General features: G+C 46.3%; 2 protein-coding genes across 3 annotated transcripts in view; one reads left to right on the top strand and one right to left on the bottom strand.

Moving 5' to 3' along the window:
* The window catches only part of PPIL3 (peptidylprolyl isomerase like 3), a 293,216-nt gene extending 268,347 nt beyond the window's left edge, over positions 1–24,869 (bottom strand). Inside the window, exon 1 of one of the 2 annotated variants that reach the window (XM_069651737.1) lies at positions 24,758–24,869. The gene's annotated coding sequence lies outside the window, so the exon portion shown is untranslated. The remainder of the gene's footprint in view (positions 1–24,757) is intronic. The other variant, XM_069651736.1, reaches the window with a different exon arrangement.
* A 42-nt stretch (positions 24,870–24,911) lies between these two features.
* NIF3L1 (NGG1 interacting factor 3 like 1) overlaps positions 24,912–27,317 on the top strand; it is a 278,588-nt gene continuing 276,182 nt past the window's right edge. Inside the window, exon 1 of the mRNA XM_069651734.1 lies at positions 24,912–24,995. The gene's annotated coding sequence lies outside the window, so the exon portion shown is untranslated. The remainder of the gene's footprint in view (positions 24,996–27,317) is intronic.

Below are 27,317 nucleotides of genomic sequence, written 5' to 3'. Positions count from 1 at the left end.
ACAGGAGGGGATGGTAAGAATTATTTTCCTTTCTTCTTGCAAGGATTATTTTCCATGGGAAGAGGGGAAAATAATCATCGTGAGCCCCGGAATCCGTTAAATGGATTTACAAAACAATATAAAGGCAGATGAGAAGTTACAGCTTAGCGCTTTCATGTTTTCCCGCTCATCTGCCTATACGTTGTATTGTAAATGCCGGTGCTCGCAAGGATTATTTGAAATCGCCCTAACGTTTCCTCTTTGGGTGTTTAATTGGTTTGCCATCGCTGGTCTAACACGATGACTTTTTAGACCATCCTGGGGTCATCTTATGATCATCGAACTACACTAGAAGTCATTCCCACAAAATCAGAAGTCATCACGCTGTTAAAGTCATCAGCAAATGTCTCAGAACGGTGGGCGATTATTTAGGGATGAGTTTAGGATGACTTAATCAATATGCTAACATCATCGCTATTTTAGAAAACTCTTTGTTCCTGGTGCTTTTAGGATACCTTGCTGATTACTTCAACAGATTGCACGTTTGTCCCTGATGATTTGTGGATGAGTCTGGTATGACCTGCTAATTTTTCAAGAGTATCGCCATGAAACATGTTTATTCTTGATTTGGGGATGACTTACTGACAGAGGCATAGACAGGGTAGGGCCTGAGGGGCAAGGCCCACCCAAAATGTGTAATTGCCCACTCAGCAGCACTGTGTCCGCAAATTGTGTAGGTATGAAATCCATCTAGAACCAGCGCAAGATATTCAGGTACAAACAAGCTAACAGCCACATAAAAGCACCTATCATCCCTTCTAAATTTGCTTTTTTTTTTTAAAACAGCATTTTGTACTGGCATCTATGATGGATACCCATTAAAAAGTAAATCATGATTAGGATTCCAAGATGGTCGCCGAGGGGGGAGCAGCGTGTTCGTGGAGCTCTCACCCACCGGGCCAAAGACAACAAAGATAGATTAAAAAAGCTTTCCCTAGGTGGGGATTTATCGATGTAGGCTGCGGTGGTGGAGTGCAGCCGCCCGGATCACCGGAGGACTTCGGCAGATGCAGGTGTGCGGCCTTCGTCTCCGTGGTCTCTGAGGTGCGAAGGCACTGTGCCCGGTGCAGACCGAGCTAAGAGACATGCCTGCAGACCGCGAGCATAAAGAACCACTCGGGGAGACTCAGGCGGCCAAGGACCCAGTGCGGCTGGGAGGTGAAAAGCAACCTCTGTCGGATGGCGGCAGAGCCGATCAGGAAGGAGCTGCCTGTGATATTTGAGGCTCATCAGGGCTGAATTTGTGGATCTGGAGCTCCCCTGCTGGTGAGCACCAGTGGGAAGATCGAGGTGGGACCGAGCCGCCCCTGTGCCATAGAAGCAGCGTATGAGCGAGATCAGGAGGATCCGGAGGGGCCACACCGATAGCCCACTGCTGAGAGCTGCGCAGCAGAGAAAAGCACCAGAGGCCCGGGAGGGACGAACAGCAAAAGTCAAGAGGCAGAGACCCTGAGGGGCTCGACCCGTCCCCCCTTGGGCGAGAACCATCACAGGTCAGTGTGTGCCCTAGCAGGCAGGGGCTGGCCAGCGCAGGCAGTGATCACCAGCTTTGAGCAGAGTGACAGTGAGGAGTGGGGGAGCGTGGCAGGTGGGACCCTGCCCAAGCTTTGAAGCCAGCACTTGAAGACCAGGGAAGGCCCTGTGGTGTTCTAGTACGGGCTGCTGGAGGCCCATTTGAGGTCAGTTTTGGAGCTGCATATAGTGCCTCAGCCAGCGCACCCCCATCCAGAAGCACAGCAAGGGAGACAAAGAAGCAAGAGGCGCACCCCGCATAGGAGACAGTGATGGAATAGAGGGCTAAAGAGTTCATCTACATCCGTGGTGGGCAAGGAAGAAAAACGAAGAGGCCATTTGGTGATCCTGGCACCAAGGCTAGCAAGAGGGTCATTTGAAACCGGAGGAGGACAAACAGTGTCTCAACTGCGCACAGTTAGAGTTCCAACCACCCCTCACAGTCAAGGGCAGACCCACAAAGCAGCGGAGGGAGGAGGTTCCTACACCCTGGAAAAGTGACCAAAAGAGGTCTGAAGGGTGCAACACCTTATCAGGGAAAACAGGAGGGGGCAGTGCTCCGCCAATCAGACCTGCCTATGCACTATGGCCAAAAACAAGGGGAAGGACATGCAAACTGCCCACAAGTCGGTGAAGGAACCACAGAAGGGCAATCTGCAGAGACTCCGGCGCGGAGACAGTGAGGTACCGGCAGTAGAGGATTTGGGGGTGCTGGCAGGCACCGCAAAAGATTAAGTGGTCCCCCAGGAGGTCCTACGCCAATGAAGATAGCAAACACAATTCAATCACAGTTGAGAATGATGCGTGCAGAACTGTCCCAATCGTTGCAAGAGGTGAATGGGGACATAACTAAACTAGAGGAGCGGACCGATATAGCGGAGAGCCCCATACAAGAGGTCGCAGAGGATACAGGGAAGATCGATGAGATGGTAGAGCAATTAGCAAGGGTCAAGCATAACCTCGTGACCCAGAGCGAAGATCTAGAAAACCGCTTGAGTAGATCCAACTTTGGAATAAAGGGCCTTGCTGAGGAGGTGGCAGACAAGGATTTACGCACGATGGCACAGCAAGTGCTTGCAAACCTGCTGGATGTGGAAGACTGTTTGTGGATAGAGCTGGGCCACATACACAGAGTGGGGCCAGAGGGGAGAGCCATGGGCCAGACCCAGAGATGTAGTGGTGGCCTTACACGAATACGGGCAGATGGAGAAGGTGCTGGTGGCTGCCAGGAGGGCCAGTTCTATCAGCTACTATGGCTTGGAACTTCAGCTATTCCAGGACCCAGCCCAGGCCGCCTTGGTGAAGCTTAGGATGGTGGGCTCGGTGGTGCGCGCCCTAATGCGAGCGAACATAAGCTATAAATAGACCTTTCCCTTTGAACTAATGTTTGAATGGGAAGGGAAACAGCATTGGGTTACCACCTGCAAGGAACGTACGAGGGTACTGAAGGAAAGAACAAAGACAGCCGAGAGAACCGCTCAAGAGGTAAATGTGGGAGTGGATGAAGTTTTTGACAAGGTGCTAAAATAAAAAGGGCTTAAGGGGGCCCAGTTTAACCCCCCGATGAGGGGACTTTAATCTGGCATGGGACCCAAGAAAAGACAGGAGTGCAAGGGTGTTCCACAACCAGGTGGTGCCATCTGCCTACTTGAACAAACACATGGCCCAGTTGTGTTGGTAGATGGCTGGAGGGAACTGAGGGGGGCTACACATTGTATTCCCATGTTCATAGATCCTTCCCAAGGATAGATTACTCCTGGATTTCAAGGTCACTATTGGGTAGGGTCACAGGGATAGAGCTAGGAGAGCTGGGAGTGATCGCTCTGTGAGACGATACGCCTATAACGATTACCTTAAATATGGGGCAGAACGAACCAGGCCTATGGCAGTGGAAGTTTTCCTAGCCACATCCTTAAGGATGGAGTCCTATGTGAATAAAATATTGGATTACTTTGCACATAACGCAACAGAGGGTGTAAGCGACCAGGTGGTGTGGGACGCGTTTAAGGCTACATTGAGGGAGGGTGGGGGACTCATCATGCTGAAGTGCCAGAGGGACAAACATAGGTCTCTTACAGGAGGAATTGGAAGCTAAACTTAAACAAATAATGGCCCAAATGGCAAATAACGCGGGAAGTATGCTGCAAAGGGAATATCGGCTGATTAGGGGGCAATTAGATGTTTTGCAGACCATGTGTTTTGCAAAGCCATTAAGGCGGATAGCCTGTTAGCGAGGTTGATTAAGAAAAAAGAAGCGTTGAGGACAATCCTTAAAATAAAGGCAGGGGGCAAGAAAGCACTACTCCATCTGACATCATTGCGGTCTTCACAGAATATTATTCATCCCTGTACACATCAGATTCCGCTGAGGAGGGATCTTAAAGGGAATACCTGTCCCGGTGCCCTCTCCCTAAGATCACTCCTCAAGAACTTGAGGGAGACATTATGCCTTAAGTAGTAAGGGCAGATATAGCTACCTTGCCATCAGGAAAGACCCTGGGCCCAGACGGCTTTCCAGCCTGTTTCTACGAAACCTTTAGAGAGGCACTGATACTGCGCTTAATCCAGCTCTTCAACTCTTTTGGGGGGTTGGGGCAGGGTGTATCACCCCGACAACAGAAGAAACCAAGGTTGTGCTGCTCCCAAAGCTGGGTAAGGATGTCACTATGCAGTTCGTACCAGCAGATTGCCCTTATTAATCTAGACACAAAGTTCTACACCAAGGTTCTGGCGTCACGCCTGGATAAGCTCCTCCCCAAACTGCTTATTAGGCATAGGCAGACCTCGGATAACATTCGGCGGGTCCGTCATCTGATTGAAAAAGCAAATAAATCTAGAACCCTTGCACTTATACTAGTCTTGGATGCCGTGAAGGCATTCGACCGGGTGAAATGGTCATTCCTCTTCCATACCATAGAGGTTATGGGATTCGGTTCCAAATTCCTTTCAATGGTAAGAGCTAACTACTGAACTCCCTCCTTTCGCCTGGCAATCAACAGGCAACTTTCCCAAAGGATAGCGGTCTCACAAGGCACTAAGCAGGGTTGCCCGCTTTCTCCGCTCTTATACGCCATCCACCTGGAGCCGCTTTTGGCCAGCATTAGGTCCTCCCCAGATATTAGGGGGTGAGGAGCATAGAGTTGCAGCGTGTGGTGATGACATGCTCCCCTTGATCACAGAACCAGAAACCTAATTTCCAGGGATGTCGCTGGAATTTCTCTTTGGGAGGCAGGATTAAAAATGAATGCCCACAAGTCAGAGTTATTAAACGGGACCACCCCCTCAGAAAAGGTTCAGGAATGATGGGCTATAGTACCCTATAGATGGGCGGAAACCGGCATTAGATATTTGGGGGTCCAGATTACTGGTTTTCTGGGTGCTCTTTACCTTGCCAACAACCCGCCTTTAGCGGAAAAGCTGCACCGACTGCTGGCGGAATGGGTGCACTTATCAGCATCCTGGATGGGAGGCTAAATGGCTTTAAAATTGTGATTTTGCCAAAAGTCCTGTACTATTTCATGGCTCTGCCACTTCAGGACCCTTCAAAACATGTGGGGTCATTTATTTGGAAGTGCAGGACAACCAGGGTAGCTATGCAGATGCCAAGGTCTCCCAGAAGCAAGGGAGGGCTGGGAGCGCCAAAGTTTCTGCCTCCATTTCATTGCGGCTTAAATCAGAGTGATCCGGGATTGGTTCAGGGGCGATCGCAGGAAGGTCTCGTGTCGAATGGACAAAGCGGTGGTGGGCTCGCGCTGGATGAGGTGTTGTGTGACCCAACTAGGAAATACCTGCAAACATGTACTGTAGCAGGATAGGGGCCCTAGTGGGGGACTCATGGGATGAGCTTGTGCAGAGGGTGAACTTGACCACTTTCTCCTTCCCGCTGACGTTGCCGTTTACAAATCCCCAGTTCACACAGGGTATGGAAAGCGGTGCCTTCAATGGGTGGGAGGCGGCAGGGTGTGCAAATTATGTGGCATGTTCTCGGGTCAGGACATTATATCCTTTGCACAGTGCAAGCAGGACTGCAGGCTAGATGAGGGGGAGAGGTATTGCTTCTCTCAACTGAGGCCCTGCCTTGTGAACCCAATGGTCAGGTCAGTGGCCACCAGGGATCTCACGCCCTTTGAACGGTTCGTAGCGATGGACACAGGGACAGGCATTTGGTAGGAGCGATATATGGGATTATAGCAGAAGGGGCAAGGAGCCTGGCATTTTATTTTGGCCTAAAATTGTGAAAAGTGCATGCTTTTTTACTGAGCCTCTTGGCATTTCCATTCTTTTGCGCCAAATAATCCCATGTGGCTTCAATTGCAGTGAAGATCCCTAGTTGTGGGTGCCTTCCTGCCTCTTTACAGACTTCGTGGCATTTCCAAGATGGCCGCAGTATTTGTTTCGTTGTAAAGGCCGTTTGGAGTGCCTTCCTACTCCCCCTTACAAGCCCATTGGCCACGTACAAGCTTATTCTGGCTTAAGCCAGCCCCCTCATCCAAGGCCCTGTCTGTTCCCCCATCAGTTACCTGGCCCGGTCCGTGGGTCCTCTCCTACACCCACTAATGTGCACATGGAGGCAGAGGAAAACTCCATGTTTTATGGACACCTTGTACGCAATGGACCACCCAATATTCTCTGAAGGTCTGTCCCTATCTAACCTCTTCGATCCTGCCTTACACCTGGGACTGTTGTCACCTCATTTGGACTCCCACTAATCTAGCTTTGCCCAGTACTGATTGCATATCATCTGCCCTGTAGAAAGTCCAATTTAGCCTTGTCAGTTGCTGCATGTATTTCACCAGCCCTGTAGATAAATCAAATTTAGTTGTGCCTTGTGGGCTGCTTGTGTTCCTCACTAGCTGGTACGCTTCCCTCCGTCTCCTCCCCACCCAGTTATGAGCCCCACCGCTCCCTCCCTCCTACCGCCAAGTGCATCAGTGCTTCAGCCTGGTAAGTGTCCCCCCCACCCTCCCCTGCAGCCAACCATATCACTATCCATCTCTCCTATCCTTCTCTTATCACAAAATCTTGCCAGAGGAAACTTAAGGACATACTAGGCCCCAATAGCCTTACTATTGCAGACACATATTTCACGGTTTCCACCAGGGAGACCATCACTGACCAACCTCCTCGAAATCATGGATCTGGATGTGCTGACCATCACAGAGACCTGGTTCAAGGATAGCTCTGTCACAAGTTTTGACACACTCCTCCCTGAAGGCTACAAAATACTTTCAGCGCCCAGGCCTAAGAAGACAGGTGGGGGAGTGGCACTTGTATTCCCAGAATGGATACCTGTGCCCATCATCCCTACTCAGGCCTACTCCTCCTTTGAGTGTCTAGTTTGCAGACTCTCACTTTCCCCTCAATCTTCTCTCATTATGGCCACCTTCTATTGGCCACCAGGTCAGTCCACTCTCTTCCTCTCTGAATGGGTTGACCTGGCCTCCTCTCTACTTTCCTCCTCCTCTCAACTCCTCCTGATGGGTGAACTTCACATCTATCGGGACTCTCCTGACTCCTCAGATCCTTTCCGCAACCTTTGCGACTCTCTCGCCCTTTCTATCATTCCCTCTGGCCCCACACACACCGCGGGACACCTTTGATACCCTCCTCTGTACTGACATCCCTCTCACTACCTCCCTCTCTCTTGGACTAACCACTCACTTCTCTCAACACACCTGAAGGTCTCCTCTCCTCTTGCAGCAATACATAAGGCACAGCCACCTGGCTTCAAAGTCACCAGATCCATGAAAAAAGTAGCAGTGGCAGCTTTTGCCTCCTCCTCTCCAACACACACACACCTTCGGCTGACTCCATCCCTGACACAGCCCTCGCTAACGTCAATCTCGCAATCTCCAACACGCTTGACGTTCTTGCCCCAGTCATGAGAGTCTGATGGAAGCCTTCCAAAATGTGCAACTCTTGGTATGACTCTGACCTGGCTGCCCTTAAACGCAAGTGTGGGGCAGCTGAGTGGAAATGGAATGCGTTGTGCGAACCATCTGACAAACTGGCCTGCCACCTCCTTCAAAGGCATGATCGACTCTGCATCCGCACCAAGAAAAGAGTCTTTATTCAAGCCTGCATCTCTGTGGCATCAAACACGGACAATCTTTTCACAGTCTGCAAACAACTGGCCAATCCTGCAGCAGCCTCTTCTTCTGTCACGCCCACCCAGGGCCTTTGCTTGGCCCTGGCTGCGCACTTCACCACAAAAACCCTAGACATCCTTTCCACCCTCTCTTAAACACCACAGCATTCACCAACACCAGAGCCTCCTTTGGCCCCCCCCCTCCTCTTACCCTCAATTTATCTTTCGCCCATCACACTGTATGAGGTCACCAGACTGATCTATGAAGGTTTCATCCAAACAGGTGGACTCCTGCCCCTCCAAAACCATTAAAGACAATATCAACTCCCTCGCCCCAGCCTTGGCTGATCTCTGCAAGCTCTCCTTTTCCACTGGAGCCTTCCCAACCACCCTGGAGCACTCACTTGTGCACCATCTGCTCAAAAAACCCTGGGCCGACCCCTCCATTCCAGCAAACTACCACCCTATCTTCATCACTCCTTTCTTGGGCAAACTCCTGGAGAAACTGGCTATCTCTCAGCTGACCCATCACACTGAATCTATTGGTTCCTTCCACGACCATCAATCTGGCTTTAGAACATCCAGAGGCACAGAAACTGCTCTTCTGAACACCTGTGAAGACCTGCTCTCAAATCTTGACACTCACACCCCCTCTAGCCTCATTCTCCTTGATCTCTCCTCTGCCTTCGACATGGTTAACCACGACATCCTGATCGCATGTCTCTGTGACACCCTGGGAATCACAGGTCAGGCTCTGGCATGGTTAATCTCCCTCTCTGACCACCGATCACAGGTGGAACTCTGAGCCTTTCACTCGACTATCACTCTCTCAGCTTGTGGCGTTGCCCAGGGATCTAACCTATCCCCCTGGTTCTTCAATGTCTATATGGCTGTCCTGGCACGTGTGATCGCCACTTTGACCTCTAACTTCCAGTGCTACGTGGATGACACTCAACTATCTTTACTTTACGGAATTTATTATGCACAGCCATGGACCCTGGGGCTTGAGGGCGCAACAAGACATATACAACAAATAACAATTAAGCACTAAGATCATATCAAAGGTAACATCTGGGTGAGATCGGACTTATCTACTTAAGTGAACAGGTAGGTCTTCAAATATTTTTTTTTAAATGTCTCTGTGCATTCCAGACCTCTCAAGTCTGGTGGGAGGTCATTCCAGGCCTTGGGGCAATTGCAAAAAAAGATGAGTTGAACACATTCAGTTCTACATTTGGGAATAACCAAGAGGTTCTGATCATTAGATCTCAGTGATCTACTGTAAGATCTTGAGACCAAAAGCTGCTGTAGATATCTAGGCATTTTTCCAAATGTACACTTTTGTATGATGGCCAGAATTCGAAAACGAATTCTAGATTGGACAGGTAGCCAATAAAGAGTACGTTGAGCCGTCGTAACATGGTCTCTGCACTTAAGCTTCATTACCACTCTTACAGCTCTGTTCCAGCAGACCTGAAGCCTATTCAGAGTAGTTTTATCAATACCAATAAGTAGGATGGAGCAATAATCAATTTTAGTCCCTATAATTGCTCTGGCAATCGTTTCCGCATTATTTTGGGAGATCAAGCATCTTAGATGAGCTAGCAATTTTATGTAATATGCACAGGATGATACAGGCTGCTTATGTGGGGTTTCATAGTAAGATGCTGATCCAATATTATTCTTAAGGTTTTAACTTTCTTCAACAGAACGATTTTTTCAGCACCTAAACAAAAGCTTTCATATGCAGCACCCATTTTCTGTAGCATGTGAGTTGACCCAATCACCATCAGCTCAGTTTTGTCTTTATTGAGGGCTAGTTTATTGTGAATCATCCAGGGCTCAATGAGAGCAAATGTCTTGTTGATCTCCATTTCATCGATTTCATGACTCCCAGACAATTGGACAACACATTGCGTGTCGTCGGCGTAGTTCTTAAAAATCACGCCCTCATGAGCCAGCCTAGCAAACAGAGGGTCAGTAAAAAATATTATAAAAGCACAGTGAGGTGCATGCGCCCTATGGTGCACCGCTGTCAACATTTATGGGCACAGATTCGGCCTCTCCAAGGAAGACCCTGCTTTCACGATTGCAAAGAAACAAGGTGACCCATTGGGTAGCAAGGGGTGAGAAGTTTGCAACTTCCTTTAACCTGGTGGACATGGAGAGGCCCACCAGATCAAATGTGGCCGACAGATCGAGTAGCATCAGCAATGAGGCTTCATTCATGTCCATACGGTCTAGTAGCTTAGATTTAAGCTCTAGGAGAGCGGTCTCATTGCCAAATCCCATTTGAAATCCTGATTGATTGTCATTTAGGATAGGTTGGGCTTTTAGATGACCCGATATTTGTTCATAGGCCACACAGTCTAAAATTTTAAGTAAATAGGCAGTGTTAGTGATAGGGCGATAATGATTAGCAAATCGGCTAACAGACCTGTTTTTTTCAGAATGGGCATAACCCATGCCTTTTTTAAATCCCGAGGTACTGTGCCAGTTTTCAGTGAAGCATTAATACATTTACAGATAGCTCTTAGCAAAGTAAGAGGGCATGATTTAATCATTGCTGAGTGTACCTCATTTTTGCATTTTGTGGTTTTGATTTGTTTTATTATTTTGTCTAAATCCTTTATCGAAATTGCAGTAAAATTAAAAACAGGGATGAAGGGGATTTCTCAAAAGCCCACTTTATTTTTTTAGCTCTCTTGACTAGCAAGATTATGATTCTTATCAGGAATAGTATCTTTGATTTTTTTCAATTTGTCATGCACTGCCTGTAGCATCAGATCACACCAGACAGTGTTATCTTTAATCAGTCTTTCTGTGCCGGTATGATTTGTCAATTCCTGCTCCTTTAGGATGCTAAAAAGCTCCCTAGTATCAGATTAGGCATTTCCTATCCTGGTATTGAAAAAGTTTTTTTGACTACCAAAATTGCTAGTCTATAGTTTTTAGCTGCATTCTTATAAGTTTCCGAGGGAATCCAGTGTTCTGTGGTTTTTCTAAGCATAGAAATACTTGAGAGCAAGGGATTTCATACGTTGTAATTCAGGTGAGAACCATGCATTATGCTTGCTCTCTCCCCTAGGCACCTTTTCATTTCAGCGCTGCTAAAGGTATTTGCAATGTTAATGAGATTAGAAGAGATGGCCCTAGACAGTACCTCAGGAGATTTTCGGTCCGATAAGGCGTGAAGTAAGGGTTCAATTTTATGGGACGTAATGTTTTCTAAATTACGAGCTAGGACTTCGGTACCACTTCTTTGTGTTATTTTCTTGGGAAACTCAGCAATCACCGCAAATTCGACAAAGAAGTGGTCTGACCAAGGACAGGGCAGAACAGAAACATCCCTAGTGTTCACCTTATGGCATGATGCCCAATCCAAAGTGTGGCCTAGGTTATGAGTAGATTCAGTATAATTTACTCCGATCCTAACTCCTCCAGGGCCAGTTGCATCTCAGACACCGCAAAGTGTTCTTTATGATTTAGCCAGAGATTAAAGTCTCCCATAATCAAAAAGCTAGAATTCGTTTTCATGTAAGAGAGGAGGAAGCTAGAGAGGTTTGATGAAAAGCCCTCAGTTATTGCCGGTTTGTATATTAATAGCAGATTTAAGGTGGACTCGGCGTTCATACCAGTTTTCACACAAAGGGAGTCAACCCAGTCCATAATTTGTCCTTTGGTTTCCCATGTTGTGAGTGACAGCCTATGGATAAGGGCAACACCCCCACCCCTACTCTCCACCCCATCGCTTCTGTACAGTCCATAACCATGGGGTATGGCCAGATTGAGCGATGGAGCGATGGAGCGGCAGCAGCATGGGCCCCAAGTCTCAGAGATTGAGCACACATCAACATTATTCTCCTCCTCTATTTGTGTGGCAACCTCAATCGCATGTTTTACTAGCGATCTGGTGTGCAGCAAAAAGATTCTCATGTTTGAAATAGGGGAGGGCGATAATCTAGATGTGCAATGTGCCGCTAACCTCTTTTCCAGTGTCAAGGTCAGAATCTGCATCATTTGTGATATTAGGATCTAAATCTGCAAGAATAGTTTTGCAATGGGGAAGGGGAGGGAGATGTATCAGACTAATTTAAATCGGCGGAGTTAGTCCCCTGAATATTATGATTAATATCAGAAGACTGTGACAAAGCCCAATGATGGAGATCCGGCGTCTGCTCCACTATACTAGAAGCCATCTGCTCAGTCTGCTCCTTCATACACTGGGCACTGTGTACATTAAGTGGCGCAGTACTAACATGATTGTCGGTGGGGCCAGTGTTATCCGTAAGGCGAACATTTGATAGATTTGAATAGCAATGTTTATCAAATATACATCTGGCGGCCACAATTGCTGCCATCACTTTAACGATGCCCATAGCCACTAGGATACTGTTCCGGTCGTGCACAGACTTGCTTGCCCCATCCGTGCTGGCACTGTGCTTCAAGGGGAAATACACACCCAAAACAACTACTTCTGGGTAGTGTAGTTTTTGGTGTGTATAATACGTTCAGAGGGAGTACTCTGATTCAACTCACACTTGTACACAAATTTAAAAATACGTTTTCCAAAGTTTATGGGCATAAATGGCAATCAATCCTTAATATAAGCAGCAGAATACTTAAAAGAGGATAATCTTAAAGATAAATAAAAACGTGTATAATAACGTGAATTAACAGCAGAGCAGTTAAAGTCAAGGTCATCTTTCAGGCTACCCTCAGCCACCTCCTCCTCCTACTTGCTCATATCTGACTGTCTGTCCGCTATTCAGACTTGGTGTGCTGCAAACTACCTGTGCCTCAACGCCACCAAGACAGATAGTTCGCATTGGGACCCTGCTCCCGTGTTCCCACTCGCTCTGGCTGGCCTCCCTTGGTCCTGCGCCAGCATCCACCGGCGAAGCAAGAAACCTTGGGGTCATCTTCGACTCCTCTCTCTCCTTCTCCTCTCACATTTAAGACATCTTTCAAAAAAAATCTAACTATCAGCTACACCTGCTCAGAGGTACTCTACCTTTTCTCACTTTCCCCCAGAGGCTCACTGTCTCCAAAGCCCTGGTTCTCTCCAGGCTGGACTATTGCAACAGCCTCTTCCCAAACCTCCCTTCTGCCCTGCGCCCTCTGCAACTCATCCAGAACAGAAGCGCAAGACTTATCCTTGGTCTCAAGCCCAGGGACTGCATCTCTCCAGCGCTGAAATCCCTTCACTGGCTCCCCGTGGCTGCAAGGATCAAATTCGAGACCCTTTGCATTGTTCACAAGGCTTACCTACCTGCAACACTGTCTACCTAAATACTGTACCTCACGTGCCCTCCCCTTCATCTACCTCCAACCTTCTGCGAGCGAGCTGGTTCTCCAAGCAGAGATTTGGAGGGAGATCCTTATCCTTAGCAGGTGCCTCCCTCAGCAATAGCCTCCCTGACGCTCTCCGTCTTGAGCCAGATCTCCTTAAATTCAGGAAACTCCTCAAGACTTTCCTCTCCTCTTCCTTCTCTCTCCCTCTACCCTGCTAACCTAGTTCTCTGCTTTTTCCCCCTCTCCCTTACAGCATGCTGACTGGTTGCCGGGGGTACCTCAGAGTCTCACTGGTCACTAGTATCCCCGCACTTACCTTAAGGCCCTACACCCTACCCTCACTCAATGCACTTGAGAAATTAACCCAAGAGAGTGTCTCTCTCTGTACTTACCCGATGGGGTGCACTTGATCCTCCCCCTTCCTGTGACCCTCTGTGCACTTGCTTGATCTACACGCACCGCGCCTGAGGATCGTCTGTCTGTCTCCCTTGTCTTCACCCCTTAATTGCACTGTTTAAATTGCAGAATCGCCATCAGGCCTATTAGCTGTCTCCCAAACTGTTAAATGTACTTTAGTGTGTCTTCACTGCTGCCCGATTCCTGATTCGGCTGTGGGCGTGCCGAGCGTGCTGAAAGACCCGATTCTCCCACGGAGCGGACGCGGAGTCGGCGCTGAGTCTTGGGAGTGAACGGAGTGTCTCCCTGTTCGCCTTGATTTCGCAGTGTGTCTTCACTGCTGCCTGATTCCTGATTCGGCTGTGGGCGTGCCGAGCGTGCTGAAAGACCCGATTCTCCCGCGGAGCGGACGCGGAGTCGGCGCTGAGTCTTGGGAGTCTTAGGAGTTTGAGGGGAGCGAGGTCCCGTGCATTCCCTTGAATTCCCTTGAGAAGATGATGAAGGTGGTCCTCTCGCCCAAAACTCGGGCGCAGCGGAGGTTCGAAGCTGCCACAATGGAAATAACGGCCATGAGAAAACGAGGCAGGGCTGACATGGCGGTCTGGGTTGAAACTGTGAGCAGTGTATTAGAGGAGCCGGCTGAATTGACATCCAACGTATTAACGCCTCCACGGAATTATCTCCCGCTGCTTTTCAACAAGTAAGTGCTAACACGAATGCCTGTGCTCAATTTACCACGCCTGAACCTTTATTCGCACCTAAAGTGGCAAATCGTGCACTTGCCGAGCAATACACACAGCAAATATTGACAAGCCCCTCGTTAAGCCCTCTGCTTGGTTTGTCGGACAAGCCCTGTGGATCACTATCTGCTGTGACTGACGCGAACGCCGTGCCCTCAACGCGTGCGGCCGAACTTGTGGTTGGAGCGAGGTTGGCCTGTGTACTGGATGGGTCTGATATGTGTGATGCAATTCAGGAAAACTGCAAAGGCAAGAAGTTAATGACTGGCCATCTGTCCATGCCATTGCTAGAAAGTCTCCGTTCCTCTAATTCTTCACTTACTGCCCCTCAAGAGTTGGGTATGATCCTCAATTTAACAGCAGAGCCGGTTGGCCCGACTCTAAGCGAGTCTCGCCGACGGTCGCCTAATGATGACTCCCCGAATAGTAACACCGAGAGCGTTTATTGTGAAACAGAGCCTCCCAAAAAGTCGACGCAGTGCTGCGATCCGGAGACTCTAGAATCTGCACGATCCACTACCGGGCTTACAGTTGATGTCCCACGGCACTCCCTAGGCAGTGATGACGACGATGCTGTGTTCAGTGGATCTTTGGAAAGTTGTGAAATAAGGCGGTTGAGCCCTGCTTTAGACTTCCAACATAAAGTTTCAGCGAATACTCACTCCATCACTGACATCGACATAGTATATGGTAGAGAGCGAAGAAACTCGCTGGAGGTGGTTAATAAATTGCTGGCTGATCTCACTCGCATAAATCAACAAAGAACATCTAAGGTCAAAATCAGCAAAAACATTGATGTCTCTAAAACGGCTGACATGGAAAGCGAGTGCTTCCAAGTCGACAGTGAGACTCGTCCTCTACTTGAGAAGCATCAGAAGAACGGAGCTGGATACCTGACGAAGCGTACGAGACGTGATGAAAGCCTTTCACCCAGTTTGAGATGTTCTCAAAATAAAAAAGCTAAAAGGCTTGTGTACAGTATTTCACCTCACCGCACTCTGCCCCCAGAAATAGAGCATGACTCTTGCAACTCGGATGAAGCACCTAGTGACGTCCTCGCTGGACAAGTGTCTTCCGATTCTTCGTTGATGGAGCGGCCATGTCCCAAGATTAGACGGCCTGTTTACAAAAAGAAAGGTGTGCCTAGTAAAGCAACCATGCCTGAATCTGCAAGGAACATGCCAACAATGCAAGATCTACAGGCCTTGATAATGTCCTCTCTAAATTTATCGATTGCTCCTTTTCTTAAACTATACGAAAGTTTAAATGATACGATCAAAGACCTATCTGCAGGGGTCTGCAGATTGTCCAATAACTCAGTAAACCTTGGAAAGGAAATGTCGGAATCTAAGAATATGGTTGAAGAGATGATTAGGAAGTCAGATATAACAGAAGCCGCACTTCTAAACCAAATTACAAATGCAAATATTGACAAAAAACTACTGGCAGAGGTTGCTAAGGAAGCCTTGAAAATATTCCATAAAAATAAAGGATGTGATGTGCAAACAAGTGATCCTCTTTGTCTAAAGTGCCAAACGCAAAAAACTGCAAACGATGTACAGATATCAACAGTAGCTGCCTCCGACCAACAGACGTATGCTAAGGCGAGTGTGCTCGTGAAACAGTCTACTGCCAGTTTGGATGGATATAACGACTGCTGCGTGGTCGCTTCAAAGGTTCATACTCCAATTAGTAGTGAAGCAACGAGTCTCAAGTCTGGTTTCGCCAAAGTGGTAATGGAGGCCCAAGACGTGGCAAACCTGGCTCTACAAGATCCACAAAGACCATCCACGTCGAATGAAGTCATCATTCAGGAGCCGTACTCCTCTGTCCTATCTCAGGCGGCGAAGAACATTGAGGTGGAACCCACTGGGCTATTTTCTATATTTAAACCTGCTGGGGACTCACAGAAGACGAGTAATTCAAACAGCTCCGTAAATGGGGCCCTAGGAATGAAGACTAAAAACCAACCGAAAAAGAAAGCTAAGAGACGCAACAACAACTCGCTCAAGTTTCTGAGGAACCTTAAAAATTTAGACATAAGGGTGAATGGTGTGTCCACAAACTTAGCTCACATAGCTCGCAACCAAACTGAAAAAAGCAGTTCAAAAGTAGCCAAGGATTCGAATGACTCTTATACCCGCATCAGTGATATATCCGACACTTTGATAAATGTTTCAACCTACGAGGACGAAGACTTGTGCAACAGTGAAATAAAAGACGATCATGAACGGTCAATGTTTGTCCTCAAAGTACCAACAGCAGAAGAGAATTTGCCACTACTGGCCACAAAAGTGGGCCAACCTGGTGTCCCGGTACAATTGCAGAACAACCAACAGTCGACGGCCGACCAGGCCGTAGGTGATGGTAAGCAGTCAGCCATGATGTCCTCTAATGCACATAACAATGGAATGACAATCTCTGATGAAATACAGACTTTATCCAGAACATGTCAATTGATTCCACTAATAACCAGTTCATCACCTGAAAAAGAAGCAGTAAATTTGAAATTTACAACGCTAGAGGACAAAAGAAAGCTGCTTGAAGTAAGGGCGAGAGCGTCTAGTGCCTTACCGCTTAATAAGGTTGTCAGCATAGGATGTAACGGACAGGTGAAGATGCCGACGGCTAGTGAGACGGTGCTCCCCGATCTCGCTGGTGTATCTTGTGACCCTGGAAGGTTTCCTAGGGGACCGGTACTTAGCCCTCAGGTTAAGTTACAACAAGAGACGCAGAAATTACCGAAGATGAAACAAAACGTCAATAAGGAAAGAGAATCTCATTCAGTGAAACAAGATTCTCATGGTCTGCAACGCTTGTTACTCGAGCGTATTGAATCTTCGGATGATCTAATCTTAAATCGGCACAACGTACTCTGGTTGTGTCACCTGATTCCTAGCCTAAGAGCAATTGAATCTGACGATCTTAGAATTGTAGAATTCTATGACGAGAAGAAAAATGATGCTGTCATTTTACATCTTCAATCAAAATTGATCGCTGAAGCTTTGCTTGATGCTGGGCCTGTCCTAATGTCCTTGGGGTTCGATATATCAAGAGCAGATGGTTGCTTGCAATTGCCAACTCACAAAAGAGATCCTTGTGGCACAGTAGATGGGAAGAGTCGAGCCTACACACAGCAGCCTGAAATACGACCATTCGCTATATTGTCTGAAAGCCCAGCACTGAAGCCTATCCCTGTGGCAAAATCATCTAAACACACGCTGACAGGAGAGTGTATACGAATCACTGTGAATGGATCCATACGCAGTTCTAAGACATTTGTGGAAAGTGCAAGTGAGCCCGCTTTAACTCAAGTAGAATCTGACTGGTCTTGGCTTGCAGGCTCGTTAAATAAGAGTGGTAATAAATAACGCCAGGCGTCTGAGACGCAAAATGTCTGTCGACTGGCTTCCTGGAATACTAGAGGCTTTAGCCACTTGTTTCAAACATCATGGGCAACTAATTTGGATCTGTTGTGCCTTCAAGAAACTTGGCTAAGCTCCAGTCCTCTTTTAGAAGGCTTTGAAATTGTTTGTAATCCGGCGATTCGCCAAGCCAAAGGAAGACCTATGTCGGGTTTGCTGACAGCAGTGAGAAAGGCGGTGGGTTTCAGGATTATAGACTCTCAGAACCTGTCTCCCTTTATCCAATTTTCAACAATTGGCGTATCCCAACCTAATGAAAAGAACATTGACCGCCTACATATTCTTAATGTATATTGGAACCATCGAAACAAACTTGCATCTTCTTTTCTTGACACTGTGACAACTGTGATAGACGACCTCCTTGGGACAGAAGCCTCGCTGAATCTGATTGTTTGTGGTGATTTGAACTTGGACTGCGTGAAAGAGAAATTCCAACTTGAACCTAAAGCAGCTCAATGGTGCGATGAAATGGACCTTCGTGCAATACATATGCTAAACGGCAACACCATAGGCGATATCCTGGCGCAGCCAACTTGAAGAAGAGATGAATCAACATCAGTACTTGATTACATTTTCGTAACCGAAAATCTTCTTAAGAGAGTTCTGCACCTCAACGTCCAAAAAATGGTTCATAGTGATCATGAAATGGTACAACTGACTCTTCACAAAAAATGTGTCTGCCCGCAGCAAGTATGGCCTCATATGGTAAAAATAGGCCCAAGCAGGATTCGACTTAATCTTTTAGACACTGAAGTAGAGGCTATAACATCAAAATTTAAAGGAAATACTGAGGCTCTCGAATATCAACATTTACTAGTTCAATTTGAAGAAAGAAGATCTAAATTGAGCCATGTTCAATTACACCGTAAACACAAATTTGATCTTTGTGTGCTACAGCATAAACGTCTGATGAGACAGGAATTAAGGAAAACCAAAACCATCTCCAATATAAATGTAAAACAAATTAAAGAATGATCAAACAGAAATACAAACATTGGCTTAAGTCACACGCGGCCATTATACTACAAAATGACTCTGAGAAGATGATGGAAAAAATGGAGGGGCGCAATTCAGCTGAATTCTGGAGTCTAATAAACAACAGTGCAACATCACAATACGCTCTACAGGCTAACGCTGTTAGTGAGCAAGCCTGGGTCGAATTCTACTCTACATTATTCAGCAAAGACGATCCAGCAAGTGCCAGTATATTCCTGCCCGAATCCAAATGGGACTTGCAATTTGAAAGAGATGAAATTCTCTCAATAATCAAGGGATTGAGTGAATCCAGAGCGCCAGGTCCTGATGGACTAACTAATTACACAATCAAACGCAATCCAGAACTATGGGCAGACTTCTGTGTCACTCTATTTAATCGTATTGCAATGAGTGGATCTACCCCCAACTCTTGGAAAAGTGCTATTGTGGTTCCCATCTTTAAAAAAGGTGATCGAATCAACCCTAAAAACTATCGCCCGATAGCACTTCTTGATGTGGTGGGGAAGATTTATGCAACTCTGCTTCAACGCAAACTTGTGAGGTGGGCAAAAGAATCTAAGCACATAGATCAGAGACAAGCTGGATTCGTAAGAGGAGTAGGTTGTGGTCTCAACCTGTTGCTATTAAATCTCCTAAAGATGGAAGCACTCAGAACGAATACAAAAATCTATTTGGCTCTGATTGACCTCTCGCAGGCGTTTGATAGTATCAACAGAGAGAGGATGTGGGAAAAACTGAGTAAATGGGACTGTCCGCCAAGTTTATTGAGTGCAATTCAGGAACTACACTCCGAGACGACTATTAGAGTTCGGTTGGACTTGAAGGGCACTCTGTCTGCAAAAATCAAAACACTTAAGGGTGTGAAGCAGGGCTGCCCCTTGGCAGCAACAATATTCAACTTGTTTATATCGGATGTGAACGAGATTTTTTGTGGTAACAATCTGTTTCCCCCAAAAATCCACAGAGTACCCATCAACTACCTGCTATACGCTGACGATCTCGTCTTAATAGACCAGACGCCAATAGGTCTTCAGCGAAAAATGAATCTGATAAATACCTACATAACTTCAAACGGATTGCAAATCAATAGACTAAAAACCGAAAATTTGATATTGGGGAACCTTCAAGGAGTCCTCGGCAAGGGGTCGAAAGAGCATTGGTATATTGCCAACGAACGCATCAAGATCGTAAAAAGTACGTAATATCTAGGTATGACCATCAGTGCAAGCAGAAACGATGCACCTTGGACGGAAGTGGTAAAAAGTAAATGTCGGCAATTAGCAAGCCAAGCATGCTTAATTAACAACAAATATGGCAAATTTTCGCTGAAGCCGACAATTTCATTTTTTCAGCAGAAAGTGGTCCCGAGTCTGATCTACGGAGGGGAAAATGCCTTCGGCTGCTCTAATGACTTATGGAACTCACTAGAAAACATCTTTTGGTCTCGTGTACTTCACCTACCGAGGGGGGTCGCAACTGTTTGTATACGGTATGAGCTTGGCTTAATCTCAATACATGCAAGAGTTCTGTGGAACCTGCTAAGCCTTTACCGTAAAACGGTGCTAAGGACTCCGGCACCCCAATTTCTAATTGTGCATATGCCTGATAGTGCGAAAGACTACACAATACTCGCCAAGTGGAATCAGCTATGTCAAGATCTGTTAGGCGAGTACGATATCACTTCTGCTTTGCTAGTGGAAAATCCGGATGCAGCAAAGATGAAGATTTGGCGGCTAGATTGGATTAAGACCTGTGATCAAAGAACAAAGTGTAAGTTAATGCACGAAGTCCCAGGCGAGGCGAAAGCTTTCAATCAACGCCACTCTTACCTAACGCATCTGCCAAATCAGCACGCAAGAGCCTTGTACATGAGATTCAGATTAAACGCACTAAGTACAAAAGAACGTTTAAGCTCTTGGCCTAAGTATGCAAATATTGATCAAATGTGCCGCTTCTGCAATCTTGATATAGAATCTCTAAAGCACTTGATCATGTCATGCCCGAGTTTTGAGAAAGAAAGAGGACGGATTTTTTCGCCAATCATTCATAACATTAGCCCAAGGAGCTCGGAAAAATGGTGGGAAATGTTCTTCGAAGGCTCAAACCGAACAGTATTGTTTAATCTGATAACCTTGCTCCAGGTCTTAAAAACAAGATTGGACATGAAAGAACCAACTCAAGTGCCCAGTGTCGAATGAACCTTTGCAGTGAATACGGCTTGGACATCAAGATTCTTGTAACTTGTGAAATTGTGTGTAGAAGGGTGGCGAGGGAAATGGATTTTAAAAAAGGACAAGGAGATGTAGTTGTTTGGGTGTGATTTTCCTGTCCTGTATTTTTAAAGGTTGACCAAACCGTATAAAAATAAAAAAAAATAAAAAAAAAAATGTACTTTTTACGCACTTACTCTGCCTGTGCAGACTACAGAATTTCAAGGTCTCTGAGAGACTGTTTGTCCCCCCGCCTCCCATGTTCCCGCCCTCCTTGAGCGCTTTCAACCACTTGCCTGTGGATAGGCGCTATATAAATAAAAAAATACCATACCATAGGGAAACTGCAGTGGGGCAGCCGCAGGAGGGGGAACTTTGGACTCAGTTATGTGCAGATATCCCCAAGCTCATGCAGGCCATCCAGATTCAGGAGATGTGGTATAAGATAATGGTTCAATGGCATCTCACCCCATAAAAACTACATAAATTCTACCCAACTGCATCAGCACATGCCGGACAAGATAGGGATGGCCATCCTGGAAATGGCCGGGGTTCTGGAAAATCTACCCTCGAAAGCTCAAAGAAAGACGTACATCATTCTGATAGTGGCAGCAACGCTTGTGTGGCACACCAATAGAAACAAAAAGCTGCCCCCCTCCCCCCAGAACATGAATGGGTTAGTAAAATCTAACTTTGTGGCACTGGAGTGGGTCACCTATTTGATTCAAGGGTATCACCAAAGGTTTCTCTTAGACTGGGACATTGTCCTGCATTACTTGCAGCAGGACTTGCGGGCCGCATCGTGAGTGCAAGTACTTGCTCCGTACTTCCTCCACTTGGGGAGGGTGCTTTCACAGGAAGTTGGGAGGAGATATGGCTGGGGGAGGCGAGGACTATGTGGGTGGGGGAGGTTTCTCAAATGGTGCAAGGGCTGGTACAATGACTGGCGAGAGAGCTGGCCACTCACAGAAACTTGGGACCGAGAGCCATCTAGTGAGTTTATGGAATCAGGGGCGGGGGGCGGGGGGGCAGATTAGGACTGGGTGCATGGTTGGTTACATGTGTTGGGATTGAAAGGGGGAGAAGGTGGGGGTGTGAAGAGATGGGGGTTACATGTGTTCTTACTGTTGAAAATGCCAATTATCTTATTATTTTTTTTAAGTGCACTGTTACTGTGCTAACCTCACCAGCCAAAAGCAGCTCAATGATTCAGCACAAACACACCCACATGTTTTGACTTAACATGCACTCACTTACTCACACACAGCATTCACTCACTTGCATGAGAGGGTCAGAAGTGACCTTCTCATACATTTTATATATCCCGGTACCTGTTCCAAATAGGCACAGGGAAATGTTTATTTTTTCCTGTGCTTTGAAAAGTGCACCTCTTTTGAAAATCGGGATTTACTTAATGCCTAGAACCCCCTTTCCACCCTCTGCCTTGTACATTTGCACATGTGGTGGGAAAAGAGCACCTCAATGTGCACAACTATGATGCATGAGTGAATGAGCATCCCATCAGTTCCACTAAACACGTTTTGAAAATCGTGGCACAATGGGTGTCAGAGGGGAATTAGGAATGGGAAAGGACACGGGAGAAGGAAAGGGTGCATGGGGTTTTTACTGTTTCTGCAGTCATTAACCCCAGGCTTGCTCATGAGCAGGTATTGTGTTAAATACCATTAGCTCCAGAGCAGATACTGTGACTGGAATCGTTAACCCCAGAGTACGTACTGTGCATGCCATCATTCAGGTATTTTGTCATATGTAACGGATTAGCAGATACTGTATCAAACGCCATTAGTTTCAGGGCAGGTACTGTGTCTGGAATCAGTATACCAGAGCGAGTATGGTGTCTGTAATTATTGGCCCCGGGATATGGCTGGTGAGCAGTTACGTACTGTATCGGAAGTCATTCGCTCCAGCCAAGAGTATGTGATGGGCCTTTACTGCTAGCGCTAGAGAACGTACTGTCTGCTGATTGATATTCATAGAGGTGTCGGTTTGGTGTCTGCAGCCATTAGACCTGGAACAGACATTGTGCCTGCAATTATCATCCACAGAAGGGTCATTAGACCCAGAAAAGTACCGGGTCTGTAGCAATTGGCCCTGGGGAATCCTTACTTTCAGAGTAGGAACTGGAGACAGTACACGTCTGCCATCATTAGCCGTATTTATACAAATATGTGTATTCAATGACAAAACTTTGTTAAAGGGATGTTATGGTTAAATTGCACTAATAAAAACCCATGATATTCAATGAAAAAAAAAATTGTTAAAGGGAAGTTATGGTTACAAGTAAAACTGAAAAACCTCTGAAATTCGCCAGTTATGGCAAGCTAAGCAACCATAACTCACGCCACCACTGGGCACTGCTAAGACTAACAACCAGGACATCAAAGATGACATCACAAATGGACACCGGAGAATGTAATCGAATCCAACATGGCAGGCGTTTCCAAAAATCTGACGCACTTCATGCTTTTCAGTTCACCATGCAATCAGGGGGCGCGTCAGATGTCCGCGGACATCACGGCACCCTCTAGGCCAATCGAATGCCTGTCCGTGGACCGAACAGGGAAGTGGGGGACCGGACCCAGATATTACTAATTTTTTCTACCTACTTTTTGGTCATTTAAAAAAAAAAAAAAGAAAGTACTGGACAGATTTACACCAAATTAACAAAAGCATGCTTTCAGGTCCAAGCCGCTGCTCCTGCCACAAATCTGGTGAAAATCCGTCCAGCGCTTTGGGCTGTAGGCGTGAGCAAAGTTTTTTTCCATTTAATATATGGAAAAAAAAAAACTCTTATAAGTTTTTCCCCCGCCCTCACGAAACCTCGCCAGACTTGCCAACAAAATTCAGAGTGGGCCATATACTTTTTTTGCAAAGTTTGGTGAAGATTCGTCCAGGGGCAGCAAAGTTATAGGCTGCCCAAAAAGTGGTCTTCCTATGGATTTAGCAACTTAACCATAACTACACGCTGCTACCACAGGCTGTGTGATTATATATAAGCGGCCGGGGCCGCCAGGGCCCTGCGGAGGCCCACCCCAAACTAGCCCCAGCCAGCCGACACCTCAGGCGGTCCGTGTAGAGGCTGCACGGTTACACGAGCTGCCTGCAGGTGTCAGCACTTCGGTTCAGAAAAAAGAAAAGGCATCGCTTTAACCAGGAGCTCCTTGAATGAAAGGTCTGTACTTGAAACAGGAGGAGGGCTGGCTCTTTCCTAAACCGAAGTATTGCCAGCTGCAAGCAGCAGGCGTAACCATGCAGTGCGGGCTGCATGATGCATGTACTCAAAACAGAAGGAGGGCTGGACTGCCCAATAACTAACTAGTCATCACTCAGCATGATGGTGGGTGATGACTCCTTACTGGAAAACGAGAGGAGAGGCTGGGCCCTCCAGCCCTCCTCCTGTTTAAAGCACAGACCTTTCATTCAAGGAGCTTGTGGTTAAAGCGGGCTCTTTGAATGAAAGGACTGCCTGCTGCATGTGAGCTGGGTCACACTTCCTTTGTTTAAAAGGAGGGGCTGGGCGCATCCAAGGTAATAACACCAGCGTGTGCCCCAGCACCACCTTTTACAAGCCGCCCCATTGCCCCTCCCTTAATAGAGGAGGGGGGGGCTCTCGTTAGGGGGCATGTCCTTAGGCCACACCCCCTAACTAGGGCCCCCCTCGATTTCCAATCCCACTTAAAGCACTGTATATAGTCATTTACACCAGACAACAATCTGTGCAGTAGCTAGTACTTACGAAGTCTGTGAGCATTCCCAAGCCTGAACTATACCATAAATTAGCTTCCGAGCAGTTACTGTGTCTACAAAACAGGCTGCCCGGTGTAATTTCAAAACCAGATGTTCTACATGTGATAAGTACAATACAACGAATTACAGCTCTAGCTGCAGCCTCCTACTTCAACGCACATTTCCAGAGGTTGCAAAAGGGCTCCTCTTACCAATATAACAACAAAGGAGTGAGAATGGTCTAAGTCAATGGATGCTAAAATAAATGAATATATAATTCACTACAAGAGCTGGATCGTAAACACTCACTTGATGCTGCTTGAAATTTAAAAGAAGTGCTTCGTAAAGGGGTGCCTTATGTGGCTTTCATTATCACTTGAACACACATTTAAAGTTCGTATGAGACCAGATATAATTGTGTTTGTTTAAAAGTTTGCCGACACTTAATAAAATGCCTTTACGGCGTCATGATGTTTTCACGTAGGACGTCTGCGTGCTTAGGCAGAGGTTCGTGGAGGAAAGAGGACTCCATGCCATGCACTGGCAGGTATTCATTATTTATTATTTATTGTTTATTTATAAGGCGCTTATAAATCTCGGAAGTGTTTCGAAACGCCAGCTATATTTAGGTGCCGGCAGGTTTGTTTTTTCTATTTCGATTGCATCAACAGCGAATTTTTTTCTGACTTTTTAACTGGCAAGTATTATCCCCATCGCCGTCCCTCCTCCTCCTCCCAGAACTGATTTATGGCCGTGCCACGCACGCTGAGAGAATTTCAGGCCATGTATTTTTTCCAAATTCGGCTGCCAGCAAGTCGGGTTTATTGTTTGTGTAAGCTAACTTGCATGTTTTCCACCTCCCTATGGCAGTAGTTTTTGCTGTATTCACGGGCTTTCTACAAAACTGTACATTCTACACATCATCTTTCTTCATCCTTATCTGCACTGTTTGAACTGCCCCATGTCTATCCCATGTGTACCACAGCCGCATGCTTGCTTCTTTTTCTGCACAGGCTCTCGAGGCTTGAATACCTCCGGGCCTGCCAAGCCCTTCTGCGCTGGGGGCATGCCTGCCTACATTTCAAATCTATGTCACCGGAATGGCCTGCCCACACTTTCGGAATGCCACGCACCAAAGCACAAAGCTGGAGGTTTATAGTGACTAAGTCTGCATGGTCTTTGCAACCAGAAATGGTTCTACTGTCTAAGAGATACCACAACTGTTGTAGGTAGCCCTGCACCTGCAAAATCTGTGTCACCTGATTGCTAGTTGATACAGCACAGCTAGCAGTCCGGTGACACAGATTTTTAAAAACCCCCACTGGACACACACAGACATGATACAGTATCATGCCTGTGTGTGTATGCCCAGCGTGTTTTTTGAAAAAACATTCTGTTTTTGTTACCGCAGCAATCCTAAAATCCGGCAGCCTCGTTTCTGCCTTCAACAGAGTGCTGCAATTTCGTGAAACACCACTCATTTCACTGGATGTGATGAAACACTGGCTGCGAGATTGTTTGTTGAGGGGATTGTTTGCAAAAGGGCATTGACGTGGCAGGCTCCCCCATACGGACTGAAAGGGCTGGGTCAATCAGTCAGTCGGCAGCAGGCCGGCAGATTTAAAAGTAGAAAAGAAATGACACAAGTGCAAGTAAGTTGCTCTTGTTTACAAAGTTCGGTCTTTAGTGCAGGGGTCTCCGCTGAATCCTCCATGTAATTGGCCACTAATAGTGTTCTTGTAGCCAATTGCGTGGAGGTGTAGGCGGAGATGCTCGGACGCCGCAAAACCCGGAGACTCCAAGCTCTTCCCCAAAGACCCGAAGAAGAGCGTAAAAACCCTAAGTCTCCGGGTTGTACCCAGGGTTAGAAAATAGGAAGATCAATAGGTGCACTCCAATTTTAAGAATCAATTTCTAATTAGTAAGTTAACAACTTAAATATTATGGGTGCTGGGGAGGAGTACAGGCCCTAACACTGGGATTGTGGCAAACATGAAACAGAAAAAAGTGTCTAAATCTAAAGACACTCCCGTCCCCTGCACACCTTTGGAACTGATACACAGTCAGTCAAATGTAGTTAGAAATATATTTAGGCAAAACAAACGGGTTTCACAATATGTTGACCAGAACACTTCTGGTGGGCATTAAGGTATATACACATACAAATATTCAAATTAGGCCATCATAAACGAGAATAATCTTGAAAACAACAGAAATGGAACATTTGTTATAAAGTTAAGCAAACAATAGTAAGAAATGTTATTCTTGTGATGTGATGAGGAGCTCTACACGTTTCGGGGAACAACCCCTTCTTCAGGAGCAGGATAGTCTGTAATTATATACATTAAAAAGGCATCGGTGTCAGTATCATATTTACAATGTACACAAAATTGGAGATATCCAGAAAAAGATAATGTATATAAATTTTTTTTAGACGATCCACATATATGTATTCACAATAGTGCATTTACAATCAGGGAAAGTATTTCTTGACATAACCATCCACCATCTCATAGGTGTGACTCCAAGAAAGAAAAGTAATAAGGCCTCAAATGGGCACTAGGATTTTATAACAAATCGAAAGAAAATGTTACCTGTAAAGCAAGATGATAAGGAACAAAAGATTGATAAATACACAGCAACAAAGATACTGAAGATCTAATGGAAATACGGATCCAATTCCAGCTAGGATACATGTTGGCTAATTCCAAATGGATAGTGAATACCCTGTAAGGTGAGAGTAAATAGGAATAAACAAAAGATGTTATGTAAATAACCTAGGGGTAACGAAATTAAAGGACACTAAAATGGATTAAATACCATGCTTACCAATGAAACAATTAAGGAACAATTCCGGGGTCCAACAAGG

This window comes from Ambystoma mexicanum, chromosome 3p (genome assembly GCF_040938575.1).
Source record: "Ambystoma mexicanum isolate Mex_15411 chromosome 3p, UKY_AmexF1_1, whole genome shotgun sequence".
Classification (NCBI taxonomy): domain Eukaryota; kingdom Metazoa; phylum Chordata; class Amphibia; order Caudata; family Ambystomatidae; genus Ambystoma; species Ambystoma mexicanum.
This window is presented reverse-complemented; position numbering and strand designations above follow the sequence as displayed.